Source organism: Drosophila sulfurigaster, chromosome 2R, assembly GCF_023558435.1.
Source record: "Drosophila sulfurigaster albostrigata strain 15112-1811.04 chromosome 2R, ASM2355843v2, whole genome shotgun sequence".
Lineage (NCBI taxonomy): Eukaryota > Metazoa > Arthropoda > Insecta > Diptera > Drosophilidae > Drosophila > Drosophila sulfurigaster.
Genome location: NC_084882.1, coordinates 11,481,805 through 11,497,758, shown reverse-complemented (window position 1 = coordinate 11,497,758; position 15,954 = coordinate 11,481,805). Strand labels below are relative to the sequence as shown.

At 35.9% G+C, this 15,954-nt stretch overlaps 1 protein-coding gene across 4 annotated transcripts in view; it reads right to left on the bottom strand.

Annotated features, from left to right (window-relative positions):
* The window catches only part of LOC133838859 (furin-like protease 1), a 174,930-nt gene that overhangs the window by 99,230 nt on the left and 59,746 nt on the right, over positions 1-15,954 (bottom strand). For 3 of the 4 annotated variants that reach the window (XM_062270088.1, XM_062270090.1, XM_062270091.1), the window contains exon 2: positions 13,820-13,898. The exons of the other annotated variant lie outside the window; for it this stretch is intronic. The gene's annotated coding sequence lies outside the window, so the exon portion shown is untranslated. The remainder of the gene's footprint in view (positions 1-13,819; positions 13,899-15,954) is intronic. 4 annotated transcript variants of the gene reach the window in all.

The following is a 15,954-nucleotide window of genomic DNA, read 5'->3' as shown; positions in this document are numbered from 1 at the left end:
AGTGAACGACCACATTGACCAACGAACCCGAAACTGCAGCTGCCACTGCCGTCCTCCAAAAAAATAATAATAATAGTTATAATTAACTATCACAGACAGGGAGTGGGAGCGAGATGCCACTATGAAGCGAGCTAGAGAGAGACAACAATATCCAATGCCACAAAATAGTTGCAGACCAAGGCAAAAGTTGGTTGAGCGAAAGGTTTCATTGTAGCTCGTGGGTGTGTACAGATCCTACAACCAAATAGGACTAGGGTGCCACTGACTAGGAAATACCCTGGCACATTATCAATACCTAATATCAAAAATTCTGCGACAGAAGTAGAATTTATTATCTATTTTCTTCAAATTCAATTCAATTAATTTCTCTTCGATCGTATAATGGCGTGCTGACAATTTAATCTTGACGAACAGGGCTGCCAACTAAATTAAACTATCAAATGAATGTTCAAACTATCGAAATGGGTTATTTAGAATTCCTTAAACACTAAATAACTATTTTATACAACGCTACCCAACTTATTAATGGGTATCAGCTACCAACTCGAGCGTGTTTCTTAAATGTGACTTAATTAGCTGCTGTCGTTGAGGTTTTTGCAAGACAGATGAGCAAATTTGATGTTGTTTGTTTAGACAAGTACTTGAGCAACTATTTAGCATTTACAATATTAAATTAAATCTTAAAGCAGTTCTCTTGAATTGAAATCCTTATTGAATATTATTTGTTACCATTAATTTGGCATCATCTTTCTCAAAATCGAAAATCTCTAATAGAAGCACCGTTATCGAAGAAGTTGACTAAACAACTTGTTCATTAGTCTAAGACAGTGCCGGACACGTAATCCTCTCTGTAACAGACTCGGTGAGAACTGTTTGCAAAGTTCAATTAAATGCAACCTAGCAAGCGATATGTGTGGCAACTTGCATATGCCATATGGTATGTGGCATGTGGCATGCAGCAAATGCAGAGCAGAGCAGAGAAGCCAAGAGGCGAATCATAGACAGGCATAACTACTCGCAGTCAACTTAAATTTGATTATGTGCGCAGCAAACGCAACCTCAAAACGAGACGATGTGACATCAAACGTGTGCACTCACACATACAATCACACACACATACCGACACACACAAGCATGGAAATATGTTGACGGCAAGCTCAAATTGATGCTGCATAGTTACAGGCGCAGCCACAGCAGCTGCCAAGGCAATTTTCTTGCATTTTATGCAAACAAACCAACTAAACGAAGAGTTGCGTCCAACGTCCTGCGTTCTGCATCCTGCATTGCCCCCTTAACCCTTTAACGTAACCGAGAGTTAAATGTTTTCATTTTCATGCCTTCGTGGCTTCTTCTACTGCAGTAGCTCGACGCCTCTCCTCGGCTCGTCTCCTCTGCCTTCGTGTTTATGACAGGCAGCGCAAACATACAAAATTTATTTAATTAAAATGCGTGTGTGTGAGTGTGGTTGTGCCAGTGCGTGTGTGGTGCACTCGTTTTGGGGGCTATAATTGAATTGCAGGCAGTGTCGGAATGAGTAGACTAATGTGTGTCGTCTCTCCTTGTGGCATGCAGCAGCAAATGTCAGGTACTCGCGCCACAAATTATGCAATGCAAATTCCTTGCCATTTTTTAATTAAAAACTTTCGTTTTTGTTATCATGCAAACAACTGACAGCGTCTACAGTGAGCAAAAACAAAACAAGTAAGAAAGCACAGTCAAGTGTAATGACTGTGGGATACCCGCACCCATTTTAAATAAAGAGCAATATATTTTGCGGTATTATTCTCAAAATTTACCGAATGTACTGCAAAAATACTATAAAAAAATGTACCAAATGGTATATGTGGTATATCAGTGTAGTACCGCATTCAAAATTATACAATAGACGGCACAATATAATGCAATTGTCGGCCAAAACAACTAAGACACATTTAAGTAGGTGTTTTTGCCTATACAAAAGTATTTCTGTAATAACTTCGAAATTTCTATCTGATCGCAACCAAATTTTGGAATGCATAACTACTATAGTTATAGTAGCTCCATCTCTTATATCTCTGAGATCAGGTGTTCATACGGACAGACAATTACACATTTACATGGCTAGATCGTCTCGGCTGTTGACGCTGATCAAAGTGATATATATACTTTATAGGGTCGGAGATGCTTCCTTTTACCTGTTACATATATTTCCTGTCGGCAACAAAGTTATAATACCCTTCTACCCTGGGTAGCGGGTATAAAACACTTCACATAGTAATGATATGCAGTAAAATAGAAGAGTAAAAACGGAAGCAGTTAAACGCAATTTAAGAACTCACCCACAAACACAATGCAGACAATTTTATGTTATGCTGCTAGCTGTCAATTAAAAATTGTTATTGCTGCATTTAAATGCAAACGATAACACAAATGACACATTTCAATGGCAATGCAATGACAATATCAATTACAAGCATACACACTCTTTGCATGCATAACATTAATATGATATGTTTATATATTCATGCGGCGGCGCTTGGAATTTAATTAGTATTTACATGGAAACAAATACGAGCGACTAGTCAAAGTGATTGACAATTGAAAGCTATGCAGCGCAAGGTAAAGAGTGCTAAGCCAACAGTTATGTGCTCATGTCTGCAATGAAACACTTCAGATGTTTACAACCAAAAGTTATGCGCATCTAAAGAAAATTGCGTATTTTGACCAATGCTTCAGGGAAGCAAATTGCTTAAGTAAACTAAAGACCTGCACTTAAACAATACGAGGAAAATACAAATTAAATATGTAAATAATCGTATATGTCGTGGAGCAGACTATTAATATGATAAGTTCAAATTCATACGTTCATTAAATTAACAAGATATTTATATTAGAAGTTACAAATATTGCTAGTGTTGAGAAGCGATCAAATAAAGAAAACCAAACGAACGTAGTGTTGAATTTTTACAGACTGAGCGTGCCATGATTGTTTCGAAGGAATCAGTAAAATAGTAGAAGGGAACTTACTATAAAATCAATTAAGTATGGAAAACTATAATAACCATTTCCCTCCTATATACATACTAACATATACATATGTGTTTATAAGATTAAATTAATGCATTTACATATTACTAAATATATGAGCACTTAGAATTAATTAAAAACAACTGTTATGTTAACTTAAATTGTTAATATATTCTATGCAAAATAATACAAGAGAAGAACTGCCAAAAATTTCACATTTTTAAAGATGCAATATTCGTTTAACAAGTTTTTATTTTAAATACAAAAGTTATACAATTAATTCAGATCTTTTAATTGAATTGCATTGTTGTCTGCACATTTCCAAGCATGCTAAAACAATAATAAAGAAAAATCCATTCCTTGAATCACATATAAGACTATCAGGTATAAAATTCAGAAATATACAAATCCTCAGCATTTATTAAAGCTTCTCCATGTTTTGCTATACATGCAGTCCAAAAGCCTGGGCAGCCTAACCAAATAAAGGCGAACTGGTCAAAAGAGCAAAGTGGGGGGGCAGGCAGCTGTGGGCGTGGTCCAGCCGTTTAGGCAAACAAAACACTAGAGCCGCTTGTATAAAGAATTTCAATTTGTGCGGCATTCCATTGTCTGGCTTGCTTGCTTGCCATGCTCCAGCCCAACTCTTAATGCTTTCTTTCTCTGGCGTTGCATGTGCAAAAATATTGTTGCATACATTTAGGTGTTGCAAGCACGTACGCATGCACTATAGGAAATTTGACCACTTTCTCTGGCCAAAATTAATATCTCAAGAACGGAGCAAGATAATTCAAATCGGTTTTTTGCATTCGGTTAAGACAACCATTATCTATTGAAATTAAAAAAAAAATGGGTGTGGCACCGCCCTCTTTTTTTAAATTTAAGTAATTTTGCGAAAATGTTTAAAATACTATTTTAATATACAAGAAATGTTTCTATATTAATTATTTTATATATTTAGTAACATTAGTGGGCGTGGCACGCCGTAATTTAATAAAAATTACAAAAAAAAAAATTTCATGCAATTTGTTGTTTGATATTTTTCATTGTTTTTTGTGGTAAAATCGCTTTTTTCCTACTTATATGACATACTACATATAAGAGTTAACAAAAAAAATCAATTTTGTTTTTTTTTTCTCGACATTAATTTTCATTTAACCTAAAACTCTAAATTTTTGCAGTTAGATTACCTTCTAAAAATTAAAATTTAAGGGGTTTGTGATTATTTGTGATCTTTTTAACTACTCTCATTTGAACAAGAATGAAATACTCTACAACATAGAAAACATTTCATCGAAGCAATCTGGTGCAGTCACTTTTCGCAGCTTTCGAAAAATGAGACTCCATCAAAAATATCCATTTTTTAGGTTATTAACAATTTTAATCTATTCAGGGGACAACACGAATTTTTTACACATTTGACAAGCACAAACACATAATACAAACCACTGTGGATACAACTCAAAAAATTTGAACAATGTGCTTTAATTTTTAATTATTGACAATTGCATACATTTTCAGCTGTGTTTATCAGCTGATATTTCTTGAGTGGCGCCATCGTACGCATGCAGCAACGCCCTCGCCTCTAACACAGAAAACAGAAAACAGCAAATGAGAGAGAAAGACAAGGAAGTGCAACTGCAGCTGAAGTCCTGCAGATTAATGTCGAGTCACGCAGACTGCTGGCCAAACTGGCAAACCAGAGAGAAAAGCATCACACACACAGCTCGACGCATGATGTGTATTTTTATTTAATTTGCAGTCAGGCGGCTGCTCAAATGGCTTCGTTGAATTCACATTTTTCAGCAGAACTATAAGTCTTTGTTAAGTTCGCATATTAAAAGAACAGATTGCATTTCAACAGTTTCTCATTCATTTTGAAAATCAGGGTATTTGCGTGTCCTACATATTTCTCAATTTTTCCACTACTTATCTTCTCTTCTCTCTTCTTTCGCTATGTTTTATGTGCAACACGCGTGACGTCGCTGTCACGATAAAAGACACCGAGAGTAAGACAAATTGCTACAGGATAAGAATGAAATCATTAATTGCTCTGCGATTTGCTCATTACGTGCCGGGCCTTATGGAGCATGAATGTTAATAATTGCAAAGAACCAGAAGCCAACTCAACTCCCTATGAAGGATACATAAATATTGATGTAGTCAATGCGAGGAGCAAGAAAATGGTCATCACTTGCTCGTTAGCTTAGTGTGAAAATTTCAAATATAAGTGTGTTTTTTCGTGCGTGTGTGTGTGTGTGTGTGAATAATAGTGTGTTTAAAGCTTTGCAGGTGAGTGCAGCATGTTTTCAAACTGCGCCAGCAGGTGAAGCTATTTGTGAGCGAACGAGTCTGCAGTATAAAACCAGTTTTACGATGATTGTCCAGTTGGAAATAGGGTGTCCTAAAAGCAGTAACATTTTAAAGATTTTAGCTAAGCCATAACTCTTGATCAGCACATTTAGTAGACCACAGAAAATAAAATATGTGAAATTGTTTAAAGTCAAACCTATGGTGAAATATGCAAGTCTTAAAAAGAGTAATAAATAAATGTGCAAATTAGAAGATGTATCTGAATTTAGTATTTTATATTTAACTTTTACCATGTTTTTATACACTTGTTAATACCTCTGAAACTTCTTTTATAGCGAAGCTGTCAATTAGTTAAATGCTTTACGATTCCCGACCTTTTCAAAAATTAAAAGCCAAGCACCCGGTATGCCCGACAATTTCATCACGCAGATAATACGAGAGCAAGGCAGAAGGGATAAACAAAATTAAGTTCAAAGAAATAAGGTCAAAACTGATTCGCGCGCACTGACGGTAACGCGAGATGGGCTATGCAAGATAAAGGTAAATGTAAAAATATGACTAAGAGATAAGCATAAATCAGTGCACAGCGAAATTACGTGAACCGAGCAGCGTCCGTTGGCCAAGTTAACTGAGGCACGGCAAGCGAGAGCGAGAACGAACATTAATGAGACTACTCAGCAGCATATTATGATCGATAAACGGAACGAGGGGCAAAAAACAAATTGCAGCAACATTCGCTTTAATAAAATTGTGACAAATTTAAGAACAGGAGAAATGAGAACATAATGTGCATGTCAACGTTAGATAAGAGAAAGGGAGACGACGTTGCCACGAAATGGCATTAGCTTCAACATCAGAAAGACAGAAAAAACGAGGGAATGCGGTAAGTGGAATGGAATTGTTTGTTGCCTCGGGGCGACATGTCCAACAGAGAAATGAGTAAGTTATTCAATTATTTATGATTCTGCAGAGCGCAAAATGCTCGACTTACTCATTTTAATGCCACATCGCTGAGGCCTAATTGGAAATTATGGTCGGCGGCAAGGCAAGTTAAAGACAGGCGACACAACAATTCAACAATGGGCAACAAATTGTGCCGAGTTCTTAAATAAATAATCGCCTGCAAATGCGACATTAACCGGTATAAAACGTCTAAGAGTTGGCCTTTCAAAAATACATTTTAATAATATACCCACAGCACATACTCAGTATATTTTTTTTTTTGGTATATACCTATTATTGTTTACTAGGCTTTAAATGAAGTTTTTTCAATCATACTCCAATAATAAATTATATTATCAGTATATTAACATTTAGTATATTTATTTTAGTATTTAACTAATTCATTTTCATATGGGGTAAATAACATAAACGTCTGCACATTAACCGGTATAGAGCTAGCCTATCAATGGAAACTCAGTATATTATATTCAGTATTTTTAATTTATTATTTAATTACAAATTTTAATTCGCCCTTAAAAAGTACTTTTACAAATATTTCAAAAATATATACTCAGTATATATATTTGGTTTATTTATTTTAGTAATAAACTAATGTATTTTTTCTTCGACTACCCTTTCCTTGTAAATTGCTGGGTATTAATGTGCATTAATGTGCGCATAAAAAATATCTTCATTAAATGTCGCATGCAGGCTAATTGAGTGCAAAATTTACAAGTTAATTGGTTTGAAAGTTCATAAATTTATTGTTGCCCATCATCTTCATACAGTGGACACTTGCTAAATATCTCTTCGTCTCCCCCTTTTCTTCCCCCTCTTTTTGGACAAAACCACCATTGCTTCTTGTGGTTCCTTATGCCATTTACGATAGCTTTACTTAACATTTTCAGCTTGTCATGCGGTCAAGGTTCGCAGAGCAATAAAGGCTGTTCATAATTTAGCAGCTGAGTAAAGTCGAGACGAGTTGTGTGTGTGGATGGAAGCTGCTTGAGAGGATGCTTTGTTAGTTTGCTTGGGTGGGTGGATGGATGGCTTGGAGTGAAGTGGTTCAGCTGTCAAGTGTAGCGTAAAGTGCTTGCTAAGACCGCAGAGTGTTGAAGTGGGTTTGGGGTCAGCTGTGTGACATGTTATTGAAAAGGCAAATGCTTATGAATTATGCCATCGACTGAACTGTTCGAAGGACCCGTGTTTCAACTTAAGATAAAATGCAGTAAAAATAGAAAAACAAACAAAATTCTGCCGAACGAGAAACACAAAAAGGTTTTCTATTTTCAGTCTGTTTATAGACATTTCCGATATCGGAAAAACAATTCAATTCAATTTGTTGACTGAACAGAATAACGGGAAATATGCTCGCAAACGACGCCTCCCAAAAACCTGTGCAAATTGTGTTAATTTTTTCGCTCACCTCGCAAAACAAAGCACGACCATAAAAATATAATCCATCGTGGTCGGAATAAAAATGCTTCCAATAACTGAAAGTGGAGCGTGGAAGCCAGAGCAAAATATCATCGAACACATCACTGAATGACGAAGAAGATAAACAATGAATTTTTTTTTATATTGTGCCTGTGAACAGTAATAGAAATTGCGTTGAGAGATGACCAAGCTGAAGTCGAGGGCCCGAAACGCAATTTGTTAATGGAAATTCAATTGAATTGAAAAACTAAATAAATACCCGCACATTTTCCAGCTGCCACGCACACAGGTAAATAAATAAACGCCGAATGAGTCCATCAAATGAATAATGAAATATTGGATATTCTCGATATATATGTTGTAGGGTGTGGCACAAAAAAATCACTCTCTTCCTGCTTACTCTATTTTAATTGGTACACGGTGTAGCGAAATAAATAAAACAATAACTCTATCTGTATTACAGTAACTCACATAGTCGACATTTATCAATTAAGTTTTTTTTTTTTAAACCAAATATTCAAACAGCTGCGAATAGTTGCTATTTATTTTATTCATAATTGCTTGTGACACTAAAGGTGTTTCAAATGGATAACCACGGTTCGAATAACTTTAAAATAATATTACAAAAATGGGATTTTAGTTTATGCATCGGCAATCACTTGAATATTATCAACATATACAATATAGATTTTTGTTACACTGCAGAGAATTTGAATTTTTTTTTATGAATTTTTGTCAGCAAAAAATATTCAAGATTGGTATCTCGTTTCATAGTTTAAAAACTGTGTTAAATAATTTGATAATCTACATATAAATAAAAACAAATAATAGATATCCACTACCCATTTTGAAAGAGAACAAAACAGTGGGAAATTATTATTAAAATATATCAAATTAATATAACGAAAAATACTGAAATATATTTTTGGCATATCCAATTTTTATGGGTAGCGTGTAAAGGAATTGCCTGTTTGATACTTTCCATCCATTGAAGAATCAGTTGAAGCATTTATTACACCAATGTCAATTCAACATTCAATGATTCAACACATAAAACCTCTTAGGACATTGTGCACATAATGTAAACCTCTAACGCACATTCGTTAATATTCTAAAGTAAATAAATATACTTTTCACCACGAAAGACAAATAACAATAACATCCTCAACGGGAAATTTTGTGGTTGCCACTCAGTCAGTCGGGGAGTCAGTCAATCAATATAAAGAAAATATAAGGTGAAAGTAAAGAACACTGCACAATTTGGAGTGCGACTTATTGATATTGTTGTTGCCACTATTGGACCAATACTTTTCAATAAGTTTTACTACAAAACATGATGTATACACCCATACAAAATCCACAGATGTGAACATGGCAAAAACAACTACAAAAAAAACACACACTCAATCGCATAAACCTCTTTCATTCTGTATTTCGTGTTTTTTCCAACTGAAATGTTCATTGTTATTGTTATAGTTGGGGCACATAAATTGTTGTTGCGGTGCAGCACGTAGTCGTCAAAAGCGATGCTCTTAGCCACATGCGATAAGAAAAATAAGGCAATCAGTAAGCCAAGCCAAATTGTTAATACCCTTATCAATAAAATAGACAGTAAAAAAAACCTTTTCTGAATGTATTAGATAGGCGAAGATTTTAAAATTGTTTTGTTGATTAAAAGCTTTAATATTATGTTATTAGCAAGTGAACTCGATTCCGTTTTTATTGTTCAATTGATTGCCTTAAGTTGGCCTATTGCCATAGTTGGTACTTCATTTTATTTGTATATCGTTTATAGAGCCGCAACCTTCCTCGCATACTGCAATATTTTATTTATTTGCCAGCACGTTTGAACTATGAAATAACCACGAGAATGTTTGCCGTTTTCGTGGTCAATATATGGCTGACCCACATGGCAAGCGCAACAAGGTCGTCCCTCGAGGCCAGACAAAAGGAGTCGGAGGCAGTACATGTCAGTCTGCCAGGTAGTTACTACAGATATTGATTAATATATTGCACAACAAAATAGCAGCCAGAATTTGTGCTTGTTTTATCTCCGGCTTAAGCTGAGAATGTTAAATTTAAAGCACACTCATCAGAGTTATTTCAGCACCACAGGATATCAATCATATGTTAGAATCCTTAATTATTTGTGAAGCTGCACTTGCATTCCTCGCAAAATATGAAATTCCATATAAGTGATGCGCAGCAGGAGAAAATCAATCATACGATAGGCGAGTGTCAAACAAACGTCAACAAAAATGAATAACGACAGATGCAAATACAGAGGCAAGAAAATATTTTGCTTCACAATAAACCTCACTAGCTCACTGATTGACCGACTGATTGACTGAGTGACGGACTGACTGGTTGGCTGCTTGACTGGTTGACTGTGTGACAGCAGCAGAGCAGCAACGGTGAGCAACTCCATATGTCCTGCAGTATCCACGTTTTATATTTGCTGAGAAAACATTTATGTAAACTTTATTTTATTATAAAAATTGCATTGGCAAGAAGAGGATTGTTCCATGCAGTGCACCGTGCAGTCTCCATATCCTTATGTCTGAGTTTGTTTTATAACCATTTGCCAACAGACGACGACGACGACGACAACGACAACGACAACGACATTTGCCAGAGTCGTTGAGTTCTTTTTCTCAACTCAAGTTGGCCGCAAACAGTTTGCAGCAGTGCAGTCAGTCGATTGAGTTGCCTTCTCAGTCGCCAGCTGTGTCCTTTGTCATGTATAGTTCTATTTATATTTCCCCTATCATCCCATATCAAATGGTGTTTTCTTTTCATTCTGCATGGAACCTATTCTAAACTAAATAAATTTAAATAAAACTAAACCTTTGATTGCACTAAAAACACATAAAATATACGAGTCGATTAAAATTGAAGCTTAAAAACATGACTAATTATTGTTGTTGCCCTAATAAGTATGCTCTAGCTTTAGCCCATTTTATCTGTCGGCAATTATTTTCATTTTCAATTCCCATTGCTCTTCTACGTGTATTGAGTACCACACACACACAGAGAGAGACTACAAATCTCTTCTGAGCTCATTTCCATAACAGCCCACATCCGACAGCCCTTTTGCAGCTATCCAGAAAATTATTGGTCTGCTCTGTGCAAGGATTTCCATAACAAACATCAACGTGGGACACTTTTTAGCATAGGTTTGCCATTTTCATGTGCCCAAAAACTCCTGGACTGTCTAAAATATATTGATAAGCCTGATGTGCCCCAGTTGGCAATATGCAAGGCACACCACCGACACCAACCACACTCACACTTAAACACACACACACATACCACATGCCACACTGCGAACCAACAACAAATCCCCACTGCCTGATGCCAAGTTTACTTTTTTGGCCATTCCACCTGGCGGCCCTGGCTTCAACCTACAAAATATGTGGCCAATTATAGCAAAAACAGACGTTTTTACGTGCAGTTTGTTTCGCTTCGGTTCGGTTCGGTTTGGTTTGGTTTTGGTTTGGATGGCTGCTGTAAGCACGAGGTTGGGGAGAGGGGAACAAACCTACTAACCAACTAATTTATGGCTACAAACTGCTGCGGGCTCTCTTTTTGGCTAGGCTATTGTTGTTTTGTCTAATCATCTGCCATTATTCAGTTGCGATTCGCTTAATCGCCGTCGGGTTTGCCTTCTTGAAATATTACGTATACGTAACATTTGCTTTGTAAATTGTGTTTCAACTGCCACTCGTAAATAGCATAAGAACGATCTACAGCCGCGCTCTGTCGTAAAAGTTTCCTTCTTCCAGTTGCAAGGTTATCGCAAAATTATCACACATATTTTCAATTTTTTAGGTCGCGCGATAAAGTCGCTTGACACTGCATAAAATCGCAAGTTTTATTGGCATAATTGAATCCCTATAAATTTATTGGCATTCCGATAAACGAATTCGAAAAGGAGAATAATGCATTTATAATGTGACAAAGGGGATTTACACACAACGCGAATAGAGCGCGCAGAGCTTTAAAATCACCAAATAAAAGAGGAAACAAGAGCAAAAGTGACACGTGCGTGACGCTAAAAGGAAAAAGCAAAACCAAAGCCCCTAAACGACAAATACTTTAACATAGCAGTATGGTGGCTATCCATGGTTAAAAAGTGAAAAGTACTTGACTGACAGATACCCTGTAATTATTTGAACTTCAAATGAATTCCATGAATCACTTAAAACGCTAAATTTATAAGATATTGAAATTATGTATCTACATTTATGAAGTTTAATTAATATTATATTCTTAAAAATTATTCTTCATCTAGTTTGTTTTTCTATGTATTATTATTTTCCTAAGTAGAAAATACCAATGAGGCTGCACTCTTTTTGTATCTCTGACTATTATTATAATAAAGTGTTTTAATTTCGATTATAGACTGCAATTTTTAAAATCAGAATTTCATACTCATAGCTTAAAAGTGCCTTCCGATCTATTTTTACGGGGTATACAAAGACAATAACAACCGCAGTTAGAACGTTCGTGGCAAGAGAAAAACTAAAAATCGCATTTTCATGTTTTTTGTCAAACAAACGAACATCACAGACAGCTGAAAAGTGAGGAGGAGGAGGATAAAAGGGGATACAGAGGCAGAGAAACAACAAAATGTCAAATGTTGGCGTTGCTTGTCGCTGTTCGTTTCTTGGCCTTCTTGTCAACGGCATCGTTACTGTTATTGTTTCTGCTGTTGTTGCCCGTTGAAGGCAAATATTTGTGCAGCCAAAAAATAAGTATAAGCAAAATAAATTGTTGGAAAAGGGAATTTGATTTGAAATTGAAGCTGGAGCGGGAGCTGAAGCCGAAGCTGAAGCTGGTTGGCAACAGACATCCTACTCTGACATGGCCAAAATATGTACCAACTACAAAGCAGTTATAAACATATTTCGTTTGCATCTATACTGAATACATATTTAAATGTATATATAGTATATATGTATTTTTGATGATGTGTTTATCAACTGTCAGGCGACTAACAATAAGCCAAATGGCTTTGAGGCTGGCCATCGTAATACTGAAAATAGTTTACTTTATTTGCATTTTTATGTAAATATCAAGCACAAATAAGTTGATGGAGTCCCGTGCAAATCCCCCTCACACAAAAAATATAGAACACACAGAGGGAGAAAGAGAGATGGAAATGCTTGGCGTAAAAAATGTGCACATTATGCATAATGAAATGGATTTCTAAGGGCTGAAGTGATAAGGACACTTTACATTCCTCATTTTTTTATATTTGCCTCAACAAAATATATTTTCCCTTGATTCGACTACGGTTGACAGATATTCAAAGCCTCGACTCTGACAGCGTTCTAATAAAATGCAAATCAGCGTTTCGAAGATATGTTTTTGTCTGCCAGAATGTATTCTGTTAACAAAAATTAAACTAATATTACAAATAGCATATCGTTATCGTTTTTAATTTTTTTTATTTATCAGAGTCAATAAACTACTTAAGTATTTATTAATTATTTTACTATATCATTATTAAATTAGCGAATTCAGTTATTCAGTTTAATGTCAATAACTCCACTTAACTGAGTTAAAAACAAAACCAATCAAATCTGTATAAAAACTTTGAAGGAATTTCGATAGATTACATTTTATTTTATTTTAAGAATTCCGCATTTATAACGTTCATAGTTCTAAGATTTTGCTGTTAAAGTCCTTTAAGTCTTGAAATATGTATGAGAGATAATATTTGACTCCTTTTTAAACTTAAATTTAAAAGCAAAGTAAATATACAAATATATTTACCATAGAGTGAGAAATTCCTATCGAATTCCAAATCATTCAATTAAAGCCAGTTCAGAGAAAAGCGCCTGATTTAGTAATAGAAACTTTGTTGTCTACTTTGGCCTCAAACATGGTCATTAATCTCTAGTCAGCTATTTGTTTCGAGATGTCAATCAAAAGGTTTCCCCCACAAATGAACATAATTCGGCATTGGCGAATGGACAAATGCTCATTGAATAAGAAGCTGGCAAGCAGCTTTTGGCCTCATTAACACTACATATATAATATATATATATACATTTATTTGTCTGTTTATGTGTTGGGCAACGCCAAAAAGTATGCTAGGGCATAAATTAACACTCACATTTGATGTGCACACAAGCAAGAAGTTTGCAGACTCCAGAGCTCAAGAATCCAGACGCCAGACACTCGACTGACATTAACTGTAAAGATAATGGATACACATAGAAAATAAGTAAGTATATAAAAGTGTAGCGAGGAGGCTCAATTAGTTTTATTTGCTCTCTCTCTCTCTCTCTATCTGCTCTGCTCTGAGTTAGTTAGACCAAAAGGCGGCGCCAATGAGGCAATTGAGTGGGTCGAGTCGGGTCGTGTCCCTCACCCCCGCAAGAAGTTAATGTTTATTTTCATTGAGATTTGCTGAGATATTCAAGATATTTCCAGCCCAGCCAAAATTAACGCACACATTTCCAGGATCCGATTGAGTCTGAGCTGCTTGTTTGTTTGTTGGATTGTTTGCTTGCCTGTTTATTTGTTTATTGGTTTACTATCGCCTCAAAAGTCGTTTAGCACTTAATTTGTGTGCCGATTTTGGGCAAATCACAAATGTATTTGCGCCAACGGTATTCTAGTTTTATTTTCTTTTTTAAGTAAAAATCTTTTGAGCAAACTTTTAAGCGAAATGCAGCAAAGACGTGACAGAGCTCTAAGAGCATTTCGAATTTCGAGGACATGGTCTTAAAGCTGCTCCAAAAGTTCCATTCCCAAAGCAAAGCCGTTACACTCAATAAGCTGCAGTCGCTTAGAATTTAAATGCCAAACATAAACAAGCACAAATAAGAATGCTTTCTGGCGGACAGACTTCGATTTTCATATACTCTTTTCTTCAGTTACTCGAACTTTTAAAACCACTTTTCAAAATTAATAGTAACTTCAAGCAACTCTATTAAAAACGGGAAAATTTATAATTATTTAATTTCTTATTTTACATAATTTGTTTATAAATTATTAAAAACAAATTATAATTATTTTGTATTTTATTCAGTCTTCAATATTCAATAATTTTATTTCATTGAAGAACTAACAAGAATATTGATTTCAAAATCGTATTAGGGCAAAATGATTCTACGACAATATGAAAATATAATGTTTCTATTTCAGATATTTCGTAACCTATTCATCTGACTTCTCCATCAAGCTATAGAGTATACAAAAGAGCGGAAAACCAAGGCGAATTTGCGGGTAAACAACACAAAAAAATGCACAAGTTTTGCGGTGAACGATTTTATCTGCAGCATGGCAAATCCTTTTGCTCGGCAAAAAGGTGTTGCCCGCAACCGGAACGCGACAGACGAACGCCAAGAGCAGCACAGACCAGCTCACACTCTACCTCAAGTCCTCCTCCTCCATCTTCTCCTCCACCCCCACCAAGTTGAAACCCTTGCGCATTGTTGACTTGCCGTCTTCAGGCGAGGAGGGGAAAGAGGACAGCAAGTAAAGGGGATGGGAAAGGGGACAGCCTTACGATTATGTGTGTCAAGTGGACGCCGCTTGGTTGCACCCGCCCCAAAGCACTCTCGGGTTCGGTTTCCTACTTGGCAACGAGTTGCTCCTTCGTCACTCTGTCTGTGTGTCTCTCTGTCCCTCTGCCTGTCATTCATTTGGCTCAGCTTGTGGCAGGTCAAAAGCAAATCGTTAAAGTTTACGCTGTGCGTGGTTAAGTCCTCAGTGACGGTTTTAAATAAATACACACAGCCAAAGGTAGGATAGAGGGCAGACGAATTGAAAGACACACAGATAGACAGTGAAACACAGAGGAGGCATGTTTTGAATATGATTTAATTACTGCTAATTGCTGCCTATACTAATTAGTTAAACTCCAACTGCTACGCTCTTGTGTTTCCTTGTCCCCCTTTCATCGTCATTATTCATTGCTACAAATGAAATTGGGCGTGAATTGAATAGCTGATGAGGCCTGAAACCTAAGACTGAGACTGGCTTGCAATTGAAATTGAAGCAGACACAAAATCTATATGTTTGCAACTCTGATTCATGCACACGATTTCACATTTAATATATTCAATTTGAGTCAATTAGATGATATCGCTTAAATTGCTTGACTACACTTGGAAATTTATTTCAATTTTGTTCATTTATGATTTTCGTTATAAGTATTTTGAATGGAAAAACCATCTTTAGCTTGGGCCTCATTATTAGCTATTTCACATATCATTTGTGATTTCAAATGGTGCCAACTAG